Here is a 13,653-nt window from a genome sequence, read left to right on the forward strand (position 1 = left end):
AACTGATGCACACATTTATGTTGTCATAAATTGCTGGACAAGTAGCTAAGTTTCAATAATGTGGAATAAGCATGAAAACTCCATAGAGCTGTCACCAGAATACACATGTGCTTTTGGTACAGCCAGTCTGCATCGTCCCATCAAAACCGGCTGCGGTGTCCTAGACACACACCTGTAATAAATGTTACAGATCTCATCTCAGATCCTAATGCAAGTATGTTGTACTAATTTCTCCACAAAAATACCAACTTTTGATCAAGAATTAAGATTGCCAAATGTTAGATTAGAGAGGTTTGGAAAACGGGATTTTTTTCAGCTGCTGATTCTTCCCATGTTACAGAACCACAGTACAAGGTGTACAAGGAAAACTGCCTGAAATTACCTTGCATTTACCATACACAGAAGCTTGTTATTCTTACTGTTGAAGTGCACCTTCTTATCTTGCTGTAATACAAGGTGATTTATGGACTCTTGCCCCTTCATGAAAGGCGATTCCCCAGCTGATGACAACATGCTTCTGATCCACAGTAATTCTAAGATAATTTCAAGTTGTTTCCTCCTGGGTGAGAATCTGAGATTCTAACTCTATTAAGGATTGGGGAGGGAAAGAAAATTACAATTTTAGGTGATGAGAAATTTTGTGTGAGCGAATTCTGTCACATAAAAAATAACAGAAGATGCAGGTTTGTTCATTAATAGCTGACATAGCCTCCTTGAGAAAACACAGAACCTTACAGAGAGTCAAGATGAAGACAACATCTGCTAATTTAATTTTAGCCTAGTATCATATCACTTTGTCTATGGGCTCAGACAGTTTAGTGTATCAGCAGACAGTGAATCCGAGACAACTTTACCTCAGGGAAAACCTTTGGATTCATAGCAGTTCTGGATACTCCATACTTTCTATGGAGCCCAGAAGCACTTTTAAAACATTCACAGCATAAGTGAATGTTGAAAAATGTCTCATTGAAAAATGAGACAATAGAGAACTACAGAGATACAAGAACTACAATTAAATAATTCATTTTTTAAATCCAAATTCTTTTTTATTGGGCAAATTTGTTCATTCTTTAGAAATCATAGTGAATAATTTCCCTAATAAGATACTTTTCATGTATGTGAATATCAGCAAAGTTCAGTGTTTTCATTCTGGGGCATTTCAGTAGTCTCTGCTTTCACTCCCAGAACATGAACATGCCTTCTTTCCTCTTACACCAAAAGTAGGGCAGGGGGCCAACTGATATTAGCATCAGATACACAGTTGAACAGTGGTTTCACCAGAAGGATAACTATTCTAATATACTCATGTTTTTTCTTTTTATTTCATTTATTTATTTATTTTTATCCCTATCAGGGGAAATTGCTTATCTGAAACTCCTCCAAACCATTCTGGTTTTTATTTTTTCTTGAAAAAATGACAATTATCTTATTACTTAGGTTGTGCAGAATCACAGAACATTCTGAGTTTGAAGGGACCCATAAAGATCATCAAGTCCAACTCTGAAGTGAATGGCCTGTACAGGGATCAAAGCCACAACGTTCTAACCAGCTGCACTAATCTCAGGTTATGCTCATTTTATCAAAGTAGTTTGTTTGTTTGGCTCCTACTCCAAGCCCAGCCATGGCTAGTGTTCTAGTATGTCCCAACATGTTCACAGACAGATGTGTATTTGGAGGTCGGGTGGGCTGACAAGCACACCAGGAGAAAAGGTACATTTGAGACTGACCATCAGGTGCAGTTACACCACAGTGCGTCCTGGTCAACTTGGCTCCAGCACAGCACGATGAAACTGTATTGGCCTACATATGAGTAATGCTGTTTCCACACCTCCCAGGTGACAGCTCAAGGAGCTTCAGTATAATTCACACAAGCATACATCTCCTTATGTTCTCACTTATCAGGTTTCAGATGGCATTTTTGACAATGTGGTGCCAGCAGTTTGACTACTGAACACATGCTGAATTCTGCACACCCATGTCTCCCGCTGGAATCAAGGGTCGTTGGCAGGTGACACCACAGATGAAATCTAGTTCTCTCTGCCTCCTCTTACAGTTGATGAGAGCTTTCATGTCAACACTAATCTCACTTCACTAAATGTGTTTATTTTGTAATGCCAGTTTCTTTTTACAAATTTCTTTAACTATTTATTGTGCCCTGTTTATGGCTGTGATGCACACTGTGATAAAAGATAGAATGTCCCTGCTGCATGGAAAAGGGATTATTACCACTTTAATCTAAAATGAGTAGCCCAGGGTCACTTGGATATTTCATATTTAGAGCTTAAAACTTTCTTGTGGTGAAATATAATGTAAAAATAACTCTTTCTGTTTTCTGGAGTCCATTTCTAGGGATTCTGATGATATAGGCAAAGGCCATCTTTCTAACCCATAATCATAGTGAGAAGTTACTGAGATATTAGCATATGTCTGTCAAATATATAATCAAATATGTTAATAAATACAAATGTATTAAATATATAATTGATGTATATATCTTTCTCTGAAAAGCAGCTGAGAATCTTTCTTTGGCTTATAATAGATGACTGCTAAGGAAGTAAGAAAGAGAGATGGAAAAATTGGAGTTAAAAAGAAGAGAAGGAACTATGAGCAGTAAAAGAATGTTTATATGCTTTAGAACTCTCAGGTCATGAGAATAACTGCAAAAAAAGAAGCATATCAAATAACTTGTCATCAGCACCACCAAATTCAACTAAATGCAATCTGAGCCTGAAAAGAGTTAATCCATTTAAATGGGCTTTTGAAATTTCTAGCCTCTGTATACAAGTTCAAAAGGAGAGAGCATTCAGCAGACTTTTCCTCCAGTTCTTCTCACCATTGTGTGTGAAGGACAGTTACAGTTTCAGCCTTTAGGCACTCTGGGCTATGGAAATATTTTCAGCTGAAGTAACTTGGTATTGTGCCAGTGACTGTAATGAAGCTATTCTGATATCTACCAGATGACAATTTGGCTCAGAAAAATCAAAGTCATTGAAAGTCCCAGCACTTTTCTAAAGGTGGTGAGAAACCATGGCTGGCAGGTTCAAGCTGGCATAGTGAGGATCGTGTGCTGTACGCCTTTGATGGATGACTTCAGTATCACTCTAACTGACATATATCCAAATTATTTGGTGGGCAGAGACAGTTCTGCCTAAATACTCAAACAATCACTCAGACTTACATCAAATTGCTTGAGGGGGTGTCTGTCTAAATACTACTCAAACTTCTTTTCTTTGCATCCCCGTGCTCCCTGAAAAGCCATCATTTAGCCCCAAAGGGAAGTATTCTTAACAGACACTTATAAATGCTCTTTGTAAGTACATATTTCTCATACTGTTATTTACTGGGGAGAAGAAAGGTCATTTCCTCTGTTCTTTGCAGTGAATTAGCTGTAGGAAGGCAATCAAGAAAGCCATTTGTAAAAGACCCCTTTGCTTTACTCTATGATAGAAGGGCTTGGTTTCTCTTTTTCTAAATTATGAAGCACATTGCTACCTGGGTGAATATAGCAGGAACTCTACACTCTCCAAGTGCATAATGCTTGAGCACATAGTCTTCTTATGCACATTACTTTCTTGTGTCTTTGTCCCATTAAATTTAAGTGCTGTTACAAGAACAAGCTTTTTATCAATTGGTTACATAATTCAGTGAGCAGATCAAACTAAGGTTCAAAGGTAGTTTTATTGGATAATCAAAATCAGCAAATGAGGAATTTTGCCTATCTACAAATTCCTTTAGAAACAGTAATAAACTGCTAATAAATGAATTAAAACATGAGAACAGAAATTATACCTGAAAAGGAGTTTGAGGGTTGGAAACAGTTGTCAGTTGCACTTTGAAAATTTCCCATTGAAAAAACAAAGCACGTACACACTACAGGCTGGATCCTGCAGCCGTGGTCAAGCAGCCTCTCTCCAGTACTAAGTTACAGCAGGAGAACACAGAGGCGGCAGAGTCAGCTAACTCTGCCACAGTAAAGCTACTCTACTGTTGATAGGACTCAGCCTCTCCCTGCTAACATGCATATGTGCCAGCTTACTCAGACCTGGCTTGGGTACTGCAAAATGTGTTCATCTATAGAGACTTACCAATGAGACCCACATCTGTATTCAATTAAGGTCAGGGTCTGATTTTTTGTGCCGTTGCAAGGAAAGCAAGTTAGGTTTTGAATATTTTAAAATATCTATGATTATTCTGCTACTGAAAAATCCTATTTCAATGAATAATATTCCAAATATTGTGATAGCAATTCTAAGAGGTAATATAAATACCAAGAAATGAACTCAGGAAAGGACAGAGAACTACATTTATCAAGTTTTTAGGAAAGTGCTTACAAGTCTTAGAGTTTAAAATGGGCAAATTGAGTGTTTCTGTTATATCCCATACTGTTTACTTTTAAAGTCACACGCATATCAGACATGTCTGGGGAACACAGTTGCCAGCTGAAGTTCAGAAACCCTCTGAAATTAAACCCTTACAAACCTGATGACTGCCAGGCAGCTCTTCATTTACAGAAGAAATATAAATTGCGAGTCCCTAGAAAATATGATGAACAAAAAGTATGTAAGGGTGCCAGAGAGGATGTAACTATTGAAGCAAGCCCCAGCTAACAGGAAAGCAGTCTGGGGGGTCCACAAGTATCTGCTGTCCATAACCCCACAACACACTTCAATCCTTCCTGTAACAAAATGTACAGTTATAGCAAAAGTTCAAAATCTACAATCATGCTATGAGGTGAAAATACAAAGATTGCCTGTATTCCTGTATGTCAACAGTCCTGAGTCAAATTCCCAGAAACCAACAATATGGAGAAAATAAAAAAAAATTAAAAAAATAAATTACCTTAATCATGCCAACCCACTTGACCTTGAAGAAAGTGGTGTGTTAACTCTGAACATGCAAATACATCAGTCAAAGAATCAGCAGATAATTATGCAGAAGAGATTATCAGTGTTTCTCATTTTAGCTTATTGCTACATGTGTTCAGTGTCTAGTGACTTAAAACAAATCCACATCTTATTTACATATCCTGGGTAGCAAAGGAGTTCATTCCTTGCTTCTGGCAGGCAATGTAAGCCCATGTTACCATTTCAGTCTTTTTGCATTCCTTATTTATTCACAGCAAAGCCATCACCAGCTGTGCTTAATTTTCCTACTGTAAAGTGGACTTCAACTATAATAACTTTAACTGTAGACTGCAGAAGTAATTGAAGACTGTGCTTTATGCTCTTTCCTTCAATATTTTTAACTATGATGATTTGTTCTGATTTAATTTGTGTTTACTGCAAATTGAACTCCACTCAGGTTAATTTTTGTTCTCTGTGGGGGTTTTTTGGTCTAGACACAGTATGAATCTTTGGCAATAAACTTTCTAAGCTTACTTGTTTGCGTAGTTGGGACGTTTACATCATTTACAAGGGCTTAATAACACATCCATCATAATAAAGTCAAAGAAAATGTCCAACATTTATGCCACTCTAGCATCAACATCATGAAAAGATTAACATTAAAGATCATATAAAGAAAGCAATTTTTCCTCACCAAAATATTACTATTTTTTACTTTCTCATATATCAATGCTAAATATCCATATGGAGATGAAAGCATACCTGTTTGCCAAAAAGAGTGAATTTTGGAACTTGACCTGCAAAGAAGTTAGCAGAAATTGAAAGGTATTTTGTGTCTTCCTCTTTTGTTCCCAGTCAGCTATGTGTTTGCAATGAGATTTAATTTTTTTGTGAAGTTGAGGAGAAGAGTTTCTCCTGTCTTGGGCTGCTCTACATTGCATAAGGGCTCTCCTGGGATTGCTACTCCCTTGGGGACAAGTGACCAGGTGGGGTTGACAGGTAGAGTGGAAAGAGGAGACCCAGTAGGCTCAGTGGGATTAAGAGCTTCCTAAGACCAGGAGGCACATAAAGTAACCTGGAAAAGACAATCTTCCTCACAATCCAGCATTTGTCACAACTGGGAAGCTACTGAAAATAGCAAGGTCAAGACCAAAAACCAAGGGGTCCGGATGTCAATGACATGGACAGAAGGGGAAAGATCGATCCTCAGATCCTTAATTTATGTCTGTCTCAGCCCCTAGACCTGAGGTATTTTTTCTTCTTCTTCTAAGAATCACTGTGTTCTAGTTCATTGCTTTGTGTTCTATCAAAATTTAGGTTTAGAGACTGAAACAGACTCATTTTTCTGCTGTGCTTATATTAAGGAAAACATTCACTTCAGAGCTCAGGACTTGAGGTCCTGTCACACAGCTTTGACAAGGAGGCTGGACAAAATGAAGTAGAATTTTCAAACCAGTGACCTCATTAAAGCACTGATCAGTGTGCAGATGCCAAAAACAAACTCATTTACATGTCTAAGGTGTTCTTGTTCTAAAAAGGTCCCAAAGTACTTTGCAAATTTTACTTGTGATAGTCAGCTTCACCCACTAAATTAAAATGCCAGGTGCATGATAGTTAGAGAAGGAACACAGAGCTTAATAACAATGAATACAGATCCAGCCAGCTGAACCTAGGTATAACTTGTCTTCATCAGTTCAGAAAACAATAGCTGGAAATGAATGGAACATCTTTGCTGCTTTCTTGTTCCCATTACTGTTTCTCCATGTAACTCTGGCTTATATCAACAACAGTTTTCTACAGAGTAGAGTTCCAATGTTGAGAATTGCAGTTTTCTTTCAAGCTTCACATTTCTTTTGCCCAGAAGACTATTATTTTAAATATCAATATTTGCATTTTAAAAGGCTTGTTTATTTGCCTGACTGAGAAAGTGGATAAGAAAGAAGACAGGGAGAAATTAACTGTAAACTTGGAGACTATAAGATGCTGTAAAATCTCAGGTAATAATACATTTTCGCATGTATCTGGTTGAAAGCCCTGAAAGGATGACATAAAGGAGATATTGTTTCTAGTAAGAATACCTACTTATAAAAAAATTGAAGTACACAATACAAAAATATTCTTCTGGGAAATACTAAGAAACCATCTTTAATCTATTTTTCTCTATTAAACTTGATGAATGTCGTAGTTGCTATCATGACCACCCTTGGCATGACAACCTTACTACTCTCAGAAAGAACTGGTTGTGAAAACTGAAGATAAAAGAAACAGGTAAAATTTACCATATTAATGTCATAAAAAGCTGAAGTGCCATAGGAGAGAGATTGTAATAGCAAGATTTTTCTATAGCAAAAAAGTCAAAGTAATTAACAATTTGGAATGTCAAAATAAAAGTCTGTGTATATTCAACTAATTGGCATTTGAAAGGTGGTCTATCTAACTAATAATAAAAAAATGTCAAACTCACCAAAAATATCATAATTCTAATGAATACTGTATCAAAACTGGAACATATACTGAAATTGAACTAAATAAATCATCTGTGAAGTAGGAGACATTGGTGATATATTGGAGGGCATGAAAGAAAATTTGAGGCTTGCAAAAATCATACAATTTTATTTTGCTCCTAAGAGCGCTATTTAGGTACAGATAGGTCATGCAAAGGACAGATTACTTCATATTATTATTAGTTTTTACATTCAGATTATTTGCTCTTAATTAGTTTGGCAGAAATGAAAAAAAAATTACATTTTTTGTTTACATAATGATTATTGCTCAGTCAGTCCCAAAGTGGCTTTAATAAGAAAGGAAACTGAAGCATTTTGCCTTTTAGAAGGGCAGCTGAACTTTTTGAATAGCATTTATCCATAAATTCTGAATGGCTTCCTTCTTCGCATAGTTTTGCTCAGTTGATTCAATTCTATTGCTGCAAAAGAACAAAAACTAGCCTCCTGAAATGTCCAGGATAGAGATCATAAATTAATTAAAATCAATGGGAAAAATATATAGCGGTCAAGAAAAAGAAATCAGATATTATGTTTTAAATGGAAAAATATTTTAGTGGTTCATACAGACACTGTATTGCCAATATTTCTAGGTTCTACTCTCAAACTTGTTAAAGACTAACAATGATCTCAGATCACCCCAGTGTCACTGTTCAAAAGCATACTGCTCCTCTGAGCTAGCTGCCAATCCTCTCAGTACTCAAAAGAAAGAAAGTAGTTGTATCAGCTGATTCATGCATAGAATGAACTGCTCTCTGAAGTTGACTATTAACTATGGAAGACATTTAGGTGATCATTGTTGGAAGGTGTGATAGTCCTGGCACAAGTTATTCAGGTCCTCTGTGCTTTAGTTTTCTGTCCTTGGAAGCGATTAACACCATTCCTTGCTTTACAATAGTCTCTTGTCTAGGCAAAAAACAAATTAACAAGAACAAACAAACAAGCAAAAAGAATTGAAAACCTGCAAGGTGATTAGAATTGCTTGGTTTATCATTTTGACATTGAATATGGCTTCAACTTAATTTACAGGTGAATCCTTGTATATAAAATGCCATACATATAATAAAATACATTTTTACAGAACTTGTAGTACCCACTTGGAGGCTGGGGGAGAAAAGACTGCTATTTCTCCCCCCTTCTTGTGCTGTCTAAAGGAAGAGCTACTGTTACTTCCTTTGAATATAACTCAGTTGCAGGTAGTCTGTTCTGGGCCATCTGTCAGGAATTAATTAGTAGTTTTGGCACTCAAAAAACTCATCTAAAGTGCTAAAATAGGCATGAAGCTAAAAATGGTGTAAAAGTCAAATAGAGTCAAAGAAAAATGTGTGTGTATTTGTAGGATTGGAAGATATTCCTACAGAACTTTTGTAAAGAATGTGGGAAAATTTATGCCTTCACAGAATTACTTTCCCTCAGGTTCAAGTCAGTCAAAGGACCCTAACTGCTCTCTCAGTTCTGAAGTCAGTAGAGAATTTGACAAGATGATATTCAGACCCATATTCTTAAATTCATCCTAAGTAAAAAAAAAAAAATTCTTCTCCTGATTTATCCATGGTAATAAAAACCTCTTTAAACTCTGTTTTGCACCACGATGATATCACAATTTTGCTTGGAAAGGAGGGAATTCAAAAGAGACCATTTTAACATTGGCCCATGTCTTCAAAGGTAAATAGGATAATCATGACATCCTCATAAGTATTTTTCAGTTTACTAATAGCCTGTGGCCCACCTGTGCCTTTATTCCATCAGCTTTAGAGGATGCCTGGTATGATACTGAGTTCTCAGTTACCCTCAGCAGTAGAGCAAGAATTCACAACTGAAAATAAACCAGAAATATTCAGAGATGGAGCTTACTGGTGTGGTGACCACATAGGATCTGATTATGTGCCCTTTGAGCCACCCAATGTATTTCTCGTACATACATTCCCATCATTTCTTATTGCTAAGGTCTACAGATTTGTATTATCCTCAGCTAACATGATTACAAAGCTTTATTCTTGTATATACTACACACTGATGTTGTTTGGACTTAATACTGACCTAATATTCTGTCACAAGCATAATTTAAAACAAAAAATAAAAGGGAAAGAAATTAAACCAAAGTAAATTTTATCGCTATGTTGTACCAAAAACAAAAAAGAAAAAAAAAGAAATCCACAGCAGGTAGCTGTTCTCATATTTGCATCATCATAGAGACAAATAAGTGCACTTCTTGCTCTTGACATTTTTGCAAATGGGTCTTAGGGTTGCAGGTTGAAATCAGTTATTAAGATCCAATCATATGGAGGTACTGAAAGAAAGAGTGTTAAGTTGATGCTGATGAAGCTGCAATTCAAGCCTGAGAACTGAAAATTCACCTTGCTTGCACAGCCTTTGGTTGTGACTACAGTGTGATCTGGTTCTAGTATGGAAGAGCTGTGTGATGTTTAACTATCATATCGCTTTCAGAGAGGTAGAGATCTCCAAATCAACACCATGCTCTGCTTCTTTCCCATGCAAATGTATGAATGGTTTCTTACAGCACACAAGGCCAACATGACAGTGAAAAAGAAAACTAGTATGATTACTGATGCCAAATAATTACATTTTAGAAAACTTATTTTACCTAAAGTGTATGGGCATAAAGGCACAGCCAAGTGTATGGTTGTTCACATAACCTTTGGGCTCGACCCTTATAAAACACAAACAGTATCAGAGATGTCAGTGGTGAGCTGAAGTGATTTGACAAAAACAGAAAGGGGGAAAGGGTAGAATGTGAGACACCTGGGTAAAATATAGGAGGTCTGGGCTTATATCACTGAATTGCAATGCTTCTTGTGCTATTCAACTTTTCTCTGTGCTAAAAGGCCACCCTAGATTTATAGCATATGAGGGTGTTTATAGCACAGACTATAAACTGCTCTATGAAACATTTGGCACAAATGTATTTCCAAAGATGAAAAACAGCTTACAGCAAAAAAGAAATTTAGGCATTTGAGGTCATTGTTTTAACATTCCTCAGAGTATCATTGGCTTTAACTAAGCATGGGCTTGTGAGTAACATCTGAGAAAAAGCATATCATATTTTAACTATAAAAAATTGATTTCTACTAGCTTATTCCTCTTTCTTCCTCATTTCTATTTCCATTTTCTAAAAATTAAAATAGAAATCATATAATATTCTATCTAGTATTTTTAGTTCTGTAAATCAGAATCTATAGAGTCTTAAAGGAGAAACAGAGGAATTTCTCATGCTTGTTCTTGGAACAATTAAAAATTAAATATTGAAATAACACTGTCCAATTTAAGCATAGTTCAACTGAAGCCTTTTTCAAAGACTATGAAATGACAGCTCTGTTTGGCAAACCCAGAGTGGGACAGAGCTGTGCAGATTGAAATGAAAATCAATAGTATATTTGTGCTAGTTTTACATTTCTGAAGAAGTGTGCTTTAAGCATTGACTAATTTTCATGTAGGTTCTCTACTTAGGAGGATTTTTGTAATCATATAAATGCAAATAATATGTAGCAAAAATGAAATAGCAATGAAAAACTTCTTAGAACTTTTTATCCCAGATTTTCTGGAAGTACTCAGTGAGTTTGAAGACCAATCTAGATCTCCAGATTGCTCTCCACGGGCAGTAGCCTCAAGGATAAAATACAGCAAGTACTTATCAGGCCCAGGAGCATACTGGAATCCAGAAGAGAAGATAAAACACACGAGCTAGAGGGCCAGGCTAGGTAGCTGCTGCTCTGGGAATTTATGTAGAGCATAGGATTTAACCTCCGGCTGCTGCAGATTTCCCATGGACTGCCATCATAGGTCCTCAGTGTCCTTGCTGCTGTTAAAAACAGTTTAGGTCAACCCACCAAAAAAGCAGACTTTTTCCTGTTTATGCATCAGCCACGTGTTTTATATTTCACTTTGCAGTACTGTAGCCAGGCTGGTTTTCCCATTAACGTATTCATTTAAAAAAAAAAGAATTAAAAAATAGATAAAATAATACAGCAAAGGCTTCATGAGTTCTTTGTATGAAGTTTGAACAACCACCACTTTAACAGATTCTATGAGATGCTATATTATTCCACAGTATCAATCTGGTGACACTCTTCACCATTGTAGCACACTGAAGCACACCCTTGTTAATCAGGGTAAGCAAATCAATGCACCTGCATTCTTTTAAAATTACATGGTCTTTCATATTTAGTTGTCCAGAAAAGTACATGAAATACCAAACTAATAGATATTAATATTGTTTATATCACTCCTTAAACGATTATAATTTCTCATGGCTTCTGGGCTGTAGCAAAGAAATCTTTCAGCACTGTTGACATAATTTTTAGGTAAAATCTATATCCAAGATTTTAAAACACCAAAAGGCTGATCTTGGGACAGACAGATATTGATCCTGAAAAGAGCTTAGGCAGTTTCTGTTCCCTTACATATGATTATCAAAATAATTCTCTCTACCAATTTACCCTCTCAACATGTTTATTGATCTTGGGGATTGTGGATCTGAGAGAGGGTCAGATTTGATAACCAGGACACCAGAGCCAATCCAATCAATGCTGCCCCTAGTGGAGCCTGAGTGTTTGCCACTATTTACAGAAAATGAAGTCTCTGAATGCACCATAGTTAACCCTAAATATAGAAGCCAATATTAGCTGATGCAGGTCAGAACTCACTCCATATTACATAAAAACGTTATATTTCATGAAGAACTGCAGGCCAGTTTAGAAGGATCAGATAATGCAGCTCCGATTTCTTCAAACTTTTATCGTTCTTCTTTATCAACATGATGGCTTTCAAATTCAGGATCAAAAGTGCTTTGGAGAAGGCGGATTATACTCCTTGATAAAGATATGCTGCTGTCCCTGAGTTCTGAATATATGAATATGAAAATCATATGAAATTAAAATTTTATCAAGGAATTCAGAATCCCAACCATATCACAAAGATATATAAAACTCATTCATATGAACATCAGATGAATCAAAAGATTTTCCAGTGCACTGTCTTTTTCAACCTGCATTCATCCTCTCTAGGCTTTCCCTCAACCAGTGTTTGTCGAAGCTACACATGGCAATACTTTCTCAGCAACCCTGTTTTATCCTGTCTCCTACCTACAGGCACACAAAACTTTCTATGCAATAGCTGTCAGGTGCCACAAATTTATTTTCATCAGGTAGTGTCTTAGCTGAGAAAAGAGATTATATATTTCTTATGAAGCTACTAAGAGAAGAATAGGTTTACACTACCCTGTTTACTGACCACTGAGCTTGATTTAATGCAATCCATGCCAATAATAAAATAGTCATTTTTCCAAACACCAATGTGATATCTCTTTAGCTGCCTATCAACATCAATAAGGATACCAAGGCAGTAGGACCTTTCACCCTGAGAATCCATATAGAAGAGGTATTAACCTCCTGGAAATACAAATCTGAATTGTAGAATACATTATATAATAGTGTTTAATCCCTGATAGAATGAAAATCCCATCTACTGGAAAAGTACTTCTGTTTTATAAATGCAATATGAAATTCTTGACTCATTAATATTTGACTAGACATATTTTTTTTCAATTTCTATTGACTATAGTCCATATGATTTCAGAATAACTCCATCACAATTTCTCTACTATGGATTAATATTTTATTCAATGTATTGAGTACGGTATTTATTTCTGCTCATGTGAAATCTTATGGATAGTCTCTGCTTTTGTCTGTCTGCTAGCACACAAACACTGATGCAAATAGGTGATGCTGTAATCAATCTTCTGTTTTTCCACACCTGTACATGTTGAGACTTTAGCTTATACCAAAATGTTAGACGACTGAATCAGAGGAAGGGAGGAGACAGGAGGAACTTACACTCTGAAATTAAATACAAAAATGGCATTTTCATTTCTTTATTACATCCAAATAGTAGTCTTGATACCGATCACACCTAATTTCTCCAGTATGCAAAAACCACGGTCAGAGCAGAATTTTATCTGGCAGTAGTACAGCACTTAAAAGCAATTGAATAATCAGTGTCATGTAACAGACCATATTATTACTATTAGTTAAAAGTGAATTCCCATTTAAATTTTGATGTAGCTAATCCTACTACTAAAAGGCACTGCTGTCTTTAGAACACTTCAGGTGTATTGATTTATGTATTTTTTGTACTTTTTTTTGTTTCATTTAGCCTAATTGTACACCCCAGAAATATCTTATCCATTTTGACAGGCTGAAACATGTAATTCTCTACAATTTTCATTCTGACATAACTAGTCAAAATGCATTTCAGTTGGTAGAAAAAAATCTGCCAGTGCCTAATTGTGG

This window comes from Lepidothrix coronata, unplaced genomic scaffold (assembly GCF_001604755.1).
Source record: "Lepidothrix coronata isolate B3197 unplaced genomic scaffold, Lepidothrix_coronata-1.0 Scaffold43, whole genome shotgun sequence".
In the NCBI taxonomy this organism is placed as follows: Eukaryota; Metazoa; Chordata; class Aves; order Passeriformes; family Pipridae; genus Lepidothrix; species Lepidothrix coronata.